At 44.3% G+C, this 13,603-nt stretch overlaps 1 pseudogene; it reads left to right on the top strand.

Annotated features, from left to right (window-relative positions):
• The window catches only part of LOC146772985 (rho guanine nucleotide exchange factor 11-like), a 316,652-nt pseudogene that overhangs the window by 107,290 nt on the left and 195,759 nt on the right, over positions 1–13,603 (top strand).

Raw genomic sequence — 13,603 nt, 5'->3', positions numbered from 1 at the left:
GAAACCAAGAATCTCCTGCATCTGTGGGCATACCTTACTTTTTCTATCATGGGAAAACTAATTTAATTAAAATTATGATCTCTCAAAATTCACTTTTATTTTTAATACACTCCCCTTACATTTCAAATAAGTAGTTTTATATGGGCGAATTAAAGTGTTAGAATTGCTTGGAAAAAGCTGCACACAAAGAAGATATAAGGTGGCATAGCATTCCCGGACTTTCAGCTATACTATTGGGCTTTTCACCTGAAGAATGCACAACTTCTACTAAGAAATAGTTATCAACATGTAATCCTGCGTTATCGAGCACTAACAAAATATCTCCCCAATGAAGGTAATTTCTTTCTTTTTAAGGCACCCCAAATACTTTAATAAGGTTAGATTCAGAGTGCTAAGTATGTCATGTAAAGTGTGGAGTCAGGTCAAAAGAATCTTGGGCATCCCTAACTACAGCAATATGTCTCCAATTTGGAAATCTCCTCTCCATACTAACAAGATGTCCTAGCTTCCACAATACGGATTGCAGAAATAGAAAGATGGGGCCAGCAGTTTGAAGAGCACTTCCTGAGCACTTGGGACTTTATATCCAAAAGTACCAACAAAAGGCTCTCTAGGTTTAAATACTATCAACTAGCCAGCTGGCTCAAGGACATCTTAATATAGGGATTAGAACAGAATGGTAGGAGGAACTACAAAGTGTTCAGATACATAGAACGGAAGTATCCAAGTGGTGCTGGATCCTGGTATAAAGTGAAGAAGGCACTCCCACTTTGCCAGAGGAGATATGGAAAGCGGACCTGCCGTCGTCAGAAATTCGACCACTATGGCTACTATCTATGTCTACATTATGATCAATGGTGAGATCTGCACCCCTAAGGAGAAACCATTTGTTCACCATGTACAGTGTCTCTTGGTCTCCAAAACAACTCTCGAAGCTGGGAGGTCAGAATAAGAGATGCTGCTCAAAATGTGCCTTGTAGAATGCAGATGATGTCCATCTTCTATGGCAGTGTCCAGGTATTCAAATCTTCTGGCATGAAGTAGATAAGGCGTTGACAGAAATATTGAGAAAAGATATAGAGGTAAGCCTCCCATTAGTTATTTCCAGGATTTTAGAAGTTGGAGGGTCTGATCAAAGACGGGTAAACTACAATCTCAGTTACTTTTTATGCTAATAATTATAGCATGCAGGGAAATCTGTAGTAAATGGATTTCCAACACTTTACCTACTTACACGGATTGGGTTGATTCAGCAAAACACATTGGCAGTATGGAATGTGTAAATGGTACAAAATAGAGGATAAAAATGTGAGAGTTTAATAACTCAAGAGAATTGGTTAATTAATTGATGATAGTCTAAGGATTAATGACAAACTTCAACATAGTAGGAGTTGAGCAGTGGCTCCCATAAACTGTCTAAAAGTTGTTTGAAGGAGGCTAAAACGAAGGATGTCAAAACCCTCAGATGTTTTAATTTCACCTGGTGGCTCTCGAAATGTACCTCCCACCTACTGTCATATGTGAGGACTAAAAACAAAAAAATGAAAGCTTTGAGCATTTGCTGAATTTCTGGTTTATGGCTTTTTTTATCTATCTAGTTTGATGGGTCTGCTGGAGAGGAGATAAAGCAGGAAGCTGCAAGGTTTTGCTGTTATCAGTTTAATGCCCTGGAGTTAATCAAAACCAAACAACAGGAGGAGCCCCAATGTAACCTATTCATGCAGGTATGTCTTTCTGCTCATAGTCCCTGTCCTTCCCACCAGAATATCTGTTTGAATCAATTAAGTTTGTTCAGGGTTGGTAAGGTCTTTGTGTAAGATAAGAAGTAATTATATCCTGGAGGCCTTCTGTTTACTTTTGTATTTGAAGTCCAACATACATGTAAGGTTTCTCTTTGATGCATACTTTTACAGCTTTAGATCCTTCATAGATCCATGCAATTGTGATATTTTTACATACCTGCCTATCTTCATTTTGGGTGACAACAATTCTGCTAATAAGCCGAAAATGCTTCAGAACTGCTCCAGGAGGCTATTACCAAAATCTTTGCTGCATGTTTTATGACAAGAGTCCTCAAAGTGAAATGTGCTCTTTTTAGAGCATTATATTGATGCTGCTGACATTTGTCCAAGTTTCAGCTGCTGTAACTTTGTTTAACCTTCTACTAGGTTCATTTTAGATCCATTAAGCAGCACTTTGGTTCTGTAGCTGACTGTAAGTGAGACATTTCAGTGTTCTTTTGTTTACAGTGCACTGCTTTCTACTGTAACTGATGAGCAGGAAAATCAATGAACGATACAATACTGGAACAAAGTTCTGTGCTACAATTACAGTTCTCCAGCGGTAATATATTTGAGAGAGTCACATGTAAGCCCTCCTCCTCTCTGGCAGTGTATGTACAACACACATACTTGGAAGTCGGAGGATGTCTATGGAACGCGTGGGATGATGGGCGGAGGTTTGAGCAAATACACTTGATTGAAAAGACAAAGACGCAGCGCAGTCAATAGTGCATACATAATTAGATATTAATTGTACCCCTTGGGCATGCTGGAGCACAGTGGTCGAGAGTACACAAGCGGGCTAACATTTTTTTATAGGGAGTAGTGTGGGAGCCCTCGGTGATAGAAATGTTGTACCTCCTCGCAGATTATGAACTTTCCCTCAAAGAAATGTGAGGAAAATGTGTCATTTTATCCATTTTTTTTGTTTGCTGGGCATTCCTGGTAGGAAAGAGTAATAAGATCCACTCAAGTCACACCCCCCTGGTCTTCCCTTGGTGTCTAGCTTTCAGAAATGTCTCGGTGTAGTAGGTTTGCCTGGGTGGCGGCCAAACCCCGACCACTGTGCTACCCACATCCCCAAAATGGGATGCATTTCTTGGCAACAATTGTATTTTCCACATTGGTTTTTTGGGTTTTTACTCTCACTGGAAATAGGCCCACTCACGCATGTGTGGTATTGATGTTATCTGGAAATAGCACAGCATAAATTATTATCACCTGAATTAATCTTTAATTTTTGGCTGCTAAATGTCAGCCAGTAAACAAGAAAGAATACATTTTGTGTAATGCTGTTTCAATCATTTGATAATATAGGTAACCTAAAATTCAAAGTTATGCAAATTACCACTAATGCTAAACTCAGTATGTTGTGCACATTTTAAAAAATGTATAGGTTTATTTCATACCCATTTTTCATTCATTAGAATTTAGCATGTTAATTGAAGCATAGCTCATACACAATAAAAACTCTTTAAAAACCGCAGCTGACACATCAGACCAGGGAATTGCGTGTTTTTGTACAACTAACAAATACTGTATATTATTGTGAATGGAAAGTTGTATTAGTTTTCCAACTCAGCCTTTGGGGTAAAAAAATGAAGATGAAAGATCACCTATTTCTGTTACTTCCCTTGTTTTTTTTACATTTTCTTTTATTTTAACAATACGTTTCTTCAGGAAAAGCTTGAGCAATGTAGGTAAATTTACCTCTTTCTGAATTCCAAATTGTGTCAACTTTTCAGAAATGTAGTTGTATATGTTCACACATGGGTTTCAATCTGTTTCCATCAAGCACGTCAAGTAAGTAGAAACCACAAAAGGAAAATAGGAAAAGTTGACTGCTTCTTGGTAAAATGCAAAAACTGTGTTTAAAAATGATTTTTGGCAAACCTGAAAGCTGGAAAGATAGGGTTCTTAGCAGAGCAAACCTTTTGAACTCATGTGCTTTCTGGCAAAGCACTGTTCTCCCAGTTTTTCCCATTAACAAAGAAACAATCTTTCTTTTGGTTATTTTCTTAGTTTAGATATGGGGATCCTACACAACCTAGATATCTTTTGAATTTCCATAATGTGGCAACAAATTTTTGGCTTGGATCCATGTTGTAGAAAAAAGTTATGAAGGCGTAAACACGAAGTGCCTCAAACATCAAATAACAAGGAACAGGACTAGTGCTGCTGGTTGCCTCAGTAGCTAAAGAATGAAGCTTCTGGATGTGGTTCTTGAACTAGGGCAGTGGTCTTAACCTTTTGACTTTTGTGAACCCCCCCTTAACAATTTACTGGACCTGGACCACTGGACCACAAACGAATATAAAAAAAAAATAAAACATTTAATTTTACTGGCATAATTTGGACTTTTCTAAATTTAACTGAGATCACCCATCTTCCATACTATGTTCTTTTTGACGCATTTCCACTGCTCCTGTGAATCAAACTGTGGACACCAACATAATTTTTAACCTCCAATTTCAAATTCCATCACTTTTACTGAACCTTTGAAAATGTTCAGTTTTACAATTTGCATCTTTATTTATACACACTGTATTAATCTGTTAATAATTAAAAAAGTTCTGAGTAGTCACAGGGTGCATAATTAGGCTTCGCAGACCTACACTGGTCTCTGGATCTCAGGTTAAGAACCATTAAACTAGGGTATCCATACAGCCTCTGTCTATATTTTGGGAACTGGTAACATGGTAAAGACTCAAGTTTATTGATTTTTTCAACCTTACGTCTGTACAATCTTCTTAATCATTAAATCTAATTCTTAATGTAAATAAACATGCAGACAGTATTACTTTACTTCAGCTTGGGAACAGTAAAATAAACTTGTTCATGCAAATTCTCCAAACTTGGTATGTCTACTGTTACACAGTTTCCTTTGATGTCTAAGGGCATTGTTTTTAAACATCAAGATGTAAATACCTGTTCAGAACAGGATTTTTAAATAAAGAGTTGTGGTTTGAACTGCAAAGTGAATTTATATTTTAGGTAAAACACTTAAGCGCCATAAAGAGGCAAACCTGGCCTCACCACTCCTTCTATGAGAGTCATAAATTAAATAGCAAAATTCCAATATGTTCAACTTGTTTCCATCACCTTAACCACAAATTTTGATGGCATGAATCTAGAATGAGTTTAGTTTTGTCGTCTCAAAAGTAGTCAGTCTTGTCAACTGTTTAAAAACATAAAAATGTATTATCATTTTCATCAAAGTAGGCATAACATATAAAATCAACAAATGTCATACTACAAGTAGTATCCAACACATTGTCATTTACAAGTCTAATATGGTCCTTCTTTCACACCCTGTTTTGTAGACAGTGAAGTCACAAGTGCACCATCACGAACATTCTTAATGCAAATGATAATTTCAAATATGACACAGATCTGTAGTATCCGTACATGCTTGTTTCTCGTTCATCACCTTACCCACCATTCCAAATGTTGGACTGCAAATAAGCCATCACTGGCCTCTAATAGTATTTTGGCCTTGACTTCATTGGCTGCTCCTCAACATACAGTTCCAGTTGTGTCTTACATTGTGCCATGTCAGGCAACCAATACACTTTTGTAGGGTTAGATTTACTCCCCTGAAGAAATGCCACTCTAAAGTTTGCTAGTAACAATCTTACTGACAAGAGTTTCCGATTTAGTGACCGGAAGTCGCTCAGCAGTCCTAGGAGGCAGATCGACGGTTTGCACTCCAACCTCGCTCCAATCATATCAGATAGTGTATCTGTGACTTGAACCCAGTATTACCTCACTCGTGGAAATGACCACGCAGATTTATAAAGTCTGCCTATTTGGCTCGGCAGCGTACACAGTTCTAGTTGCCCTTTGACCCATACCTAGATAACTGCATCAGGGTATAATACATTTGGTGCAAGATCTTCAACTGAATCATCCTCAAATTACAATTTGAGGTAAGGGTGCTTAATTGCCCACAGCAAAACCTCAAATCCTCTTCCCCCATAAGCTGTGGTAACACCGCATTCCATTTTGCCATTACTTTGCAACTTCCCTGTGTACCATCCTTCTGTGCTGCAGCATATAGTTTAGTAATAATGTGTTTTCACGTCGCACTGGTGAGCAGTACCTGTAGTGTCACGAGCGTAGGAGATTCACTGGGAAAGTGTGGATTGTGCACGCATATAGCTGCTCAAAGTTGGTAATATAGGAAGACAAATAATGGGGTGTTTGCCCACAGAGCTGTCTCATTGGGTAGTGTTAGGAAGTTACCATTCATTTACAAATCGCCATAGTGCGTAGTCCCTCCTCCTATAACATCTGGAGCAATCCATCCTCCTGTGTCACAGTTATGTCTGGATGGTGTTGTAGGGGCACTGCAGGGGCATCCAACCGATTCTTCCCAGCTCTCCTAGCCAGAGCGTGCCAAGCCATCAATGTAGTGTGTAACATGTTTATCTCATTTTGGGGAATCTCATTTTGCTTGTGTGGCAGGATAACCCTGAGTGGGTTCAGAGCGCCATCATGTTTGTTTGCTACATGAGGTGTGAAATCATGTGCCGTATACCAGAAGTGTGTAAAATGTGCCTGTGCACACAAATTATATAGCTTAAAATCTAGGGCACAGAATCCTCCATCCAGGTATGGGAGGGCGAGGACGTTCCCACCTGATCCTTGGCTTCTTGCCAGCCCATACCAGTGTGATCAACAGGGAGTGCAACTGCTTAAAGAAGGATTTGGACAGCACTATTGGAATGTCAATAAACAGATATGGAAACTGTGGCAGTACCACCAGTTTTATGAAAGCTAGTCTATCCGCCAGGGAGAGCGGGTGTAAGGAGTGCCAGGATATTTCTGCAGGAGCGTCAGGAACTTGGAGAGAATGCCTCAGCCTTTCCCGACGGCTTTCCGACTCTATCAGACTCTAGAGTATCGGTTGGCCCGCCAGAGGAAAACAGGGAAACAAAACAAGGAAAGGCGGGGGTAAACTCCTGTAGCGTGGCTGGCGGCAGGTCAGGAATAGGTGAGGCAATACCCAGCTGTAAAACAAAGACTGTGTTATCTCCTGTCTTCTCAGTACGACCCACTTGTATGACTAGACCCTTGACAACACCTACCACTGTTAGGTTACATCTAGTCGTATAGGGGGAAGGCGTCAGTGGTTCAACATTTAGTATCCTATACAACAGAGAACACAGGGTTAGAGGGGGGTTTCCCCTATATACTAAACATATACTATAAATGTGTGCAACTCACCCCACCCTTCTGCTGGAGTACTACAGGTACACAGGATTGTACTCCACCTTGAGTCCACTACGAATAATAGTGGAGTTGTTCTGCTAAGGCTTATGGTACAATCTGCCAAAAGATCAAAGCAACACTGAGTACCCCCCTTACGGTTACCATAAACAAATATATAGAAAAAAGGCAGCGCACTGCGCTGTTACCGTGATTCTGTCGTAAGGAGAAAAAGCACAGTGGTCCACGCAAGTATCCCAAGGGAAAAACAGGACAGTCTCTTCATGGGATAGGCGAGGGAACAACCCACGCAAATATGTAGAGCCACCAGGCAGACTATAAGGCTGAACAAGCAGGCAGTGCCCGGCCCGGTGGCGAAGACAGAGCCAGCCGCGGGGCGGAGCACCAGGATAGGGTAAGTGGTAGATATGGAAGAAAGAAGTAGATGAACCACTCTAGGGACCGTAACTCACCTTCAACTACTTTCTAAGGTTTGTGGAGTTGATTGGCAATGCCCGGCCCGGCGGCGTGGAAAGATCTGACCACGGGGCGGAACACCAGGAATCGGGATGATTGAAGAAAGATCAGCGTGCCCGGCCCGGCGGCGAGGAATGCGCCAACCGCGGGGAGGAGCGCCAGGGGTAGAGGGATTCGGGAAGAAAAGGAACGTAGATGCAAATCTCTCCCAATACACCAGGGAGATAGAGGCAGTATCCGGCCCGGCAGCGAAGGAGGAGATGGCTGCGGGGTGGAACACCGGGTCCAGGGGAGTCAGAGAGAACTTTCACGGCAAGAATCCAACCCTCTAGGGGTCGATTGTGGAAACAGGAAAACACGACAATGGAAGTCAGGCAACAAGGACGGAAATGGAGCTCGAAGCAAGAACGCTAAGCGCGTTTGAATGCGTCGAGGTTCCTTAAATACTGGAACGTCTTGGGGGCTGGACCACAGGGCATGACAGCGGGAGGGTTGTCCAGCACGCAACTCAATCTTCCAATCTGGACATTGCCTTGCCGTATTTCTCACATATCACTATTTTAGGCTCTCTGTGCGCCCATACCCCTAAATATTTGACAGGGCCTGTCTCCCACTCCAGCTGGAACCCAATTTTGCAGCGTTGCATAAAAGCTGTTAGCGGGAGGACTATGGATTTCATCCAGTTGATACACATACCACCAGAGTAGCACTCAAATTGTATGTACTCTCTATTTAACAGGGCCAGATATGCAGACGGTTCACTAATGTACAGCATCATATCGTCCGTATATAGTGAGATGTTCAAGGGTCATAGATGAAATCTAAGGGTAGCAAGGGCGTGTTTCTGCTGAATAATGAAGGCAAGCAGCTGTATGGTAAGCACGAATAGCATCGGCGACAGGAGGCAACCCTGCCACGTCTTCCTACCGACACTAAAAGCATGTGATGTGTGACCATTGACATGCACCCGTGCTGTTGAGCACTCATATAAAAGCGAATCCATTTTAAGAATGCCTCTGGTATCCATATGCGGCCTAATACCACAAAATCCATGCGATAGAATCAACGGCTTTGGCTGCATTTAATAGAACCGCCGCCTGCAAGGTGGGTTCCACTTCTTGGAACAGTGCAAAGATAGTGGTAGGTTGTGTGTCGTTGACCGAGCCGTTATAAAGACAGACTGATCTGGCAGCACGAACTGCGATACAGGGGCTGTAGGAACACTCTAATCACCTTGGCAAAAATGTTGGCATTTATCTTAATGAGAGTTAGTGGCCTATAAGATTTGTACCGCTCCGGAGCCTTGTCTGGTTTAGTAACGTCACTATCAGTACTTCTCTCAGAGAGGACGATAGTGTGTGACTAAAGTAGGCTCCTTATACATTGCATTTAGCTGCGGAGCTAGCAGTTTGGCATACTCCTTATATAGCACCCCTGCCACAATCCCATCTATACCTGGGGCCTTACCATTCCAGAGAGCATGTATGGCTTCTCTGAAGTCTTCCACTGTCATTGGCTGAACTAGGCTTTTTCTCTCCCCTGGTGAAAGACACACCAGTGTAACCTCCTCGAAATGATGACCAAGCTCGATCAGCGATGCTCATATAGCATAAATCTGAACTCCTGCAGTATATCTGAGTTGGAGTAGAGTGTGGTACCATTATCGATCACCAAGTGGACAATGGGGTCTGGGCCTTTGTGTGCCTTCAGTTTTTGTGAAAGGCTGTGTTCAGGCCTCCCTCCTTCAACGTACGCCTGTGTGACGTGACGCTTAAAAATAAATTGCATCTCTTGTTCAGTAAGGGTCTCAAATTTGGTCAGGTGTTCCCTAACAGAAGCCAATATGGCCTCTTTTGGCTGGTGTTCATATTCCCTCTCCAGGGAATTAAGCTTATCTTTAGCGTTTTTTACTGTTTACAAATTGTTTTCAGTACCCACGCTTGAGTGCCTATATATGTCCTGTGTATTGTTACTTTAAAGGCTTCCCACAGAGAGCTCCGGCTTGATAATGAGCTGAAATTTAATGCAAATTACTCTACAATTGCTTTCCACTCCTCCTCTTTGAATGCCGCATCTAGGAATGCCGCTGGGAGAAAAGCCAAGTGAACGGTGTGGGAGTTCCATGCGCCAACTTCAGCCCCATTAGGACTGCTGAATGGTCCGATAAAATCTTAGGTAAGTGGCGTAGATCTTCTACCCACTGCAGACCTCAGTAGATATAAGCCGATAGGCTAATCTGGACCACGTGCCATGTACAAAGGACACAAATGTGTCCTCCTTCTATGCAGGGTATCATAGTCGCCAGGCATTAACCATCCCATATTCTTCCATGCCACTCCGGATCACCATAGATGCCTGCTTACCATGCCTGTCGGTGTTCGCAGAGCAATCTTCTGCAGGGTTAGGTATGTATTGAGATCCCCTACCCAGAGGATGTGGGCCGGTGTAGTGTACAGTATCAGTCTCCACGTGGTTGCAATATGTTAGGTGCGTAGATGTTAACTAATGTGACAGCAGTGCCAGCTATCATCCAATGGGCAATTAATAGCTGGCCCTATCCGCATAATGAGTCGTGAGCGTGAAGGGAGCCATGTGCTTAACTAAAAGTAGGACCCCCCCTTGAGTATGTAGAATAAGAGGAGGCTAGCTAGCACGATGTCCAACAGGCACCTATAGTGCAGTCTGAGCGCCTATCCAAACATGTTTGCTGCAATATACCCATGTGTATATTATGACTATCTAGAAACCGGAGCACTAGCCTAACCTTACGGGGATTATTGAGGCCACGTGCATTCCATGTAATGAAATGTATGCTATCTCCTGCATGCTGCCATGTAGTCATCTCGCTGAAATGGGAATGGTGCAAGGCTTCTATGCTGTCCTTTATACGTATCATAGAGAACAATGTATGTTTTGTGTGGTTATACAAGATTCGAACATCCCAACATTCTTCCCCCTCCCACTTCAGCAATCCTAACCCCCAAAACAATGAACATGCACAGTTTCAGCATTGGCATTATACTCAAAACCAAAATAAATTGCAGCACCATGTGCTATCTGGGGTGCTCCGTCACGGGGATTCGCCAGGTATCCTCTCCCTCCAGGGGTGCGAAGGTAGCCGGGTTCACAGGATCAAAGCTGTCCATCTCAAATTGGCTTGGATATGTCCTCAGCTTTAACGTTGTCATGATCCCCAGGCCAGTAATGGCCACAGCTATGGCTGGGGGCAGTCGCTGAGCGTCTATAAGTAGCTCCTGGTGAGGCCTAGTGCTTAGTCAAGTCGGTTAAATTTCTCCGTCATCTGCATCCGTTGTGCTCCGGGCGTGTTTACCAGGTAAGAGCGTATTCAGGTATTCCTTGGCCGCTTTAGACGTTGTGAAGATTTTCTGCTGACCTTGTTGTTCCACACATAGGCGTGCCGAGTTCAACATGGAATAGGAAATGTCCTCTTTTTGTAGCTAGTTCTTGATTGGTCGAACCTCTCTCCTAGCCAACTAGAAATCAGGAAAGAAAGTGAATTTGCTTCCTTGGTATTCGACTTTCCCCTTTCCTCAAGCCAGCCAGAGGATGCCATCCCTAGCTCGAGAATTCAAAAGCTTCACTATGATGTGATGCAGGGGAGTCCCAGGCGGAGGCCGCGTCATGAGTTCACGGTGTGCTCGTTCTACCACCAGCAGTTAGGATAAGTTCTGGGCACCACATATTGTCGACAGCATGCCCTTAATATAGGTTTCCATTTTTCCGGCATTTGTAGATTCTGGGACCCCAATTATGTGTAAATTATTGCAGCACGAGCGCGCTTCCAAGTCCTTGTTTTTTGCTTGAATAACTGCCAAGACGCTCTTCATATTCAGGCTTTTGAGCTCACAGTTTGAATCTTGCCTCGACCTTAGATATTCTCTTATTAGTTTTTGCAAAACGTGATGACTGCCTGTCGATTTTTGCTGCTATGTTGTTGATACGTCTATTCAATGTGTCAATCTTCCTATCAATAGATTGCAGGCTGCGTTGCACGGCCAGGAGTGTTGCTTCTAAGATGTTTCCTTCTGCTGGCCAGGTGGGCTGACCCCCTTGTCTTGCCTGCCTCTTGTCCGTCTTCCCCATTGTGAGCACTCACGATCGTCAGCTTCCTAACGTAGGCAGCTGCCGGTGCAGCGTGGCCTCAACAGAACGCAATCCTATGCATCTGCGGCAGTGACGCACACGCCTCACCCAGCCCGCAGTCGTGGTACCTGTGGTTAGTGTCAGCTGGAAATCGCAAATGACGCCAGGATCGCCCAGGCGGGAAGGTGAGATGTGGGAGAACTCACTGCGCTGCTCCGGAATTGCACTAGTCCTTAGCCACACTATTGATGCTCTTCAACTCTCTTTTCTGGGCCCCCATATTCAGAAACAGTCAGATAGTGTTGCAGGTAACTGAAGGCCTCTGATGCTCCTGTCTCAAGCACCAATGTTTGTTGTAGCACAGCACAACTCAGTGGGTGTCCTCGTTTACCACATTATTTTCCCCTTCGGAACGGAGTTTAGCCATCTATTATGGGGAACTGACCAATAGAATAGCGGTTTTCTGCAGCATGTGTGGCGGCCTTCTCCAGTCGTCACATACCACTCAGCATGTATTCACCACATGTACAGGCGTCGACCACGTCGTGCTGTTTTCCATTGCTTGTGGCTTCCCGTGGTTAGAATCCACTGCTCTCCATGTCCACACCGGATGCCTGTCCTTCCAGTGCCATATATCAGCATGGCCAGTGAGGATCCTTTGAGGCATCCGCTTCTGCTAGGCTGAGTCCTGGCCTCAATTTGCATGTGCGGCCTGCGAGGCCGCCTTGACCCCCACTGCTGAGGCACACCAGGGGAGAGGCACTGCCAGTCCGGTCCCGCTTACCTCCGCTGTAGTTCTTGGTGTCCGCCGCGCCACTTCACGAGGCTACCGGCAGGCTCCAAACCGTTTTTCTGGCCTTAGTCTCCTGTTCTGATGAGGTGATCCGAGAGTTGCGGTGGCCCAGGGGTTGATCCTGAACTGCCGGCCCGGCCATGTTGATTTCTCCTCCGCCACTCAGTTTCGTGCCGCACTGCCCCGCAAGATTATTTTCCATAGACCTCACCAGGTGATTCAGGCCAGCGACAGGGCCACTCAACTCCGCTGTAGTTCTTAGTGTCCTGCCTGCTTCATGAGGCTACCAGCAGACTCCACAACCGGATGCCTCTCCTTCCCAGAAATGTCTGCGCTCACACTACCACCTGTATGAAAGCATGGCAAGTGAGGATCCTTTGCAGCATCCACTTCTGCTAGGCTGGTGCCTCGGCCTCAATTTGCATATGCGGCCCGCGAGGCTGCCTCATCCCTCGCCGCCGCATACTGGAGGGAGGCACCCCGGCCTAGTCCCCATTACCTCCACTGTAGTTCTTGATGTCCATTCTGCTTCACAAGGCTACCAGCAGGCTCCACACTGTATATCGGGCCTCGGTCTCCTGTTACAACGAGGTGATCCAGGAGCCACCACGGCCCAAGCACTGATCCTGACCTCCTGGCCCAGCTGTGCCGATCTCTACTCCATCTCTCAGTTTCATGTCACACTTCCCAACAAGATTATCCTCTGTAGACACCACCAGGTGATTCAGGCCAGCGAGAAGATATATTTTTTACAATTTAGGGGAGGATGGCCAGATTTATGGTAGGTTTCCCGTACCCAGTGGGCTGAGCTGCACTAAGGTGTGGCCATCTTGCCATGGGCTCTCCAGCGCCCCCCCCCCTCCCAGTTTTGTCAACTGCTTGAGGTGGTTTTTCTTTCTCCTTTGTAATTTTGGTGGTTATTTGTTTATTCAGGCATCTCAGATCGGGGCAAATGTTCCTAATTGCCCTAATGCAAGGCTGGCAGCTCTAGTTCTCTGATAATATTATGTTGACCAGACACATATATTTTCATCTGCCTATGGAAGTTAACAGCGTCTCATTGTGAATTCAATTCCTGGACTGTGGTCTCTACTCTCTCTTTTTTCACCTAAAGGTTGTGACTTTGCCTTTACATCTCCCTAATTTCTTAAAGCAGTTGATCGTGTTTCTCAAGTAATCAATTTGCCTGTGCATGCATTGTCTCCAAGATGTCTTATAAACCTGTTTGAGTGCACCC

Source organism: Triturus cristatus, chromosome 12 (assembly GCF_964204655.1).
Source record: "Triturus cristatus chromosome 12, aTriCri1.1, whole genome shotgun sequence".
Lineage (NCBI taxonomy): Eukaryota > Metazoa > Chordata > Amphibia > Caudata > Salamandridae > Triturus > Triturus cristatus.
The sequence above is the reverse complement of the archived record's forward strand: the minus strand, read 5'-3'. Positions and strand labels throughout refer to the sequence as shown.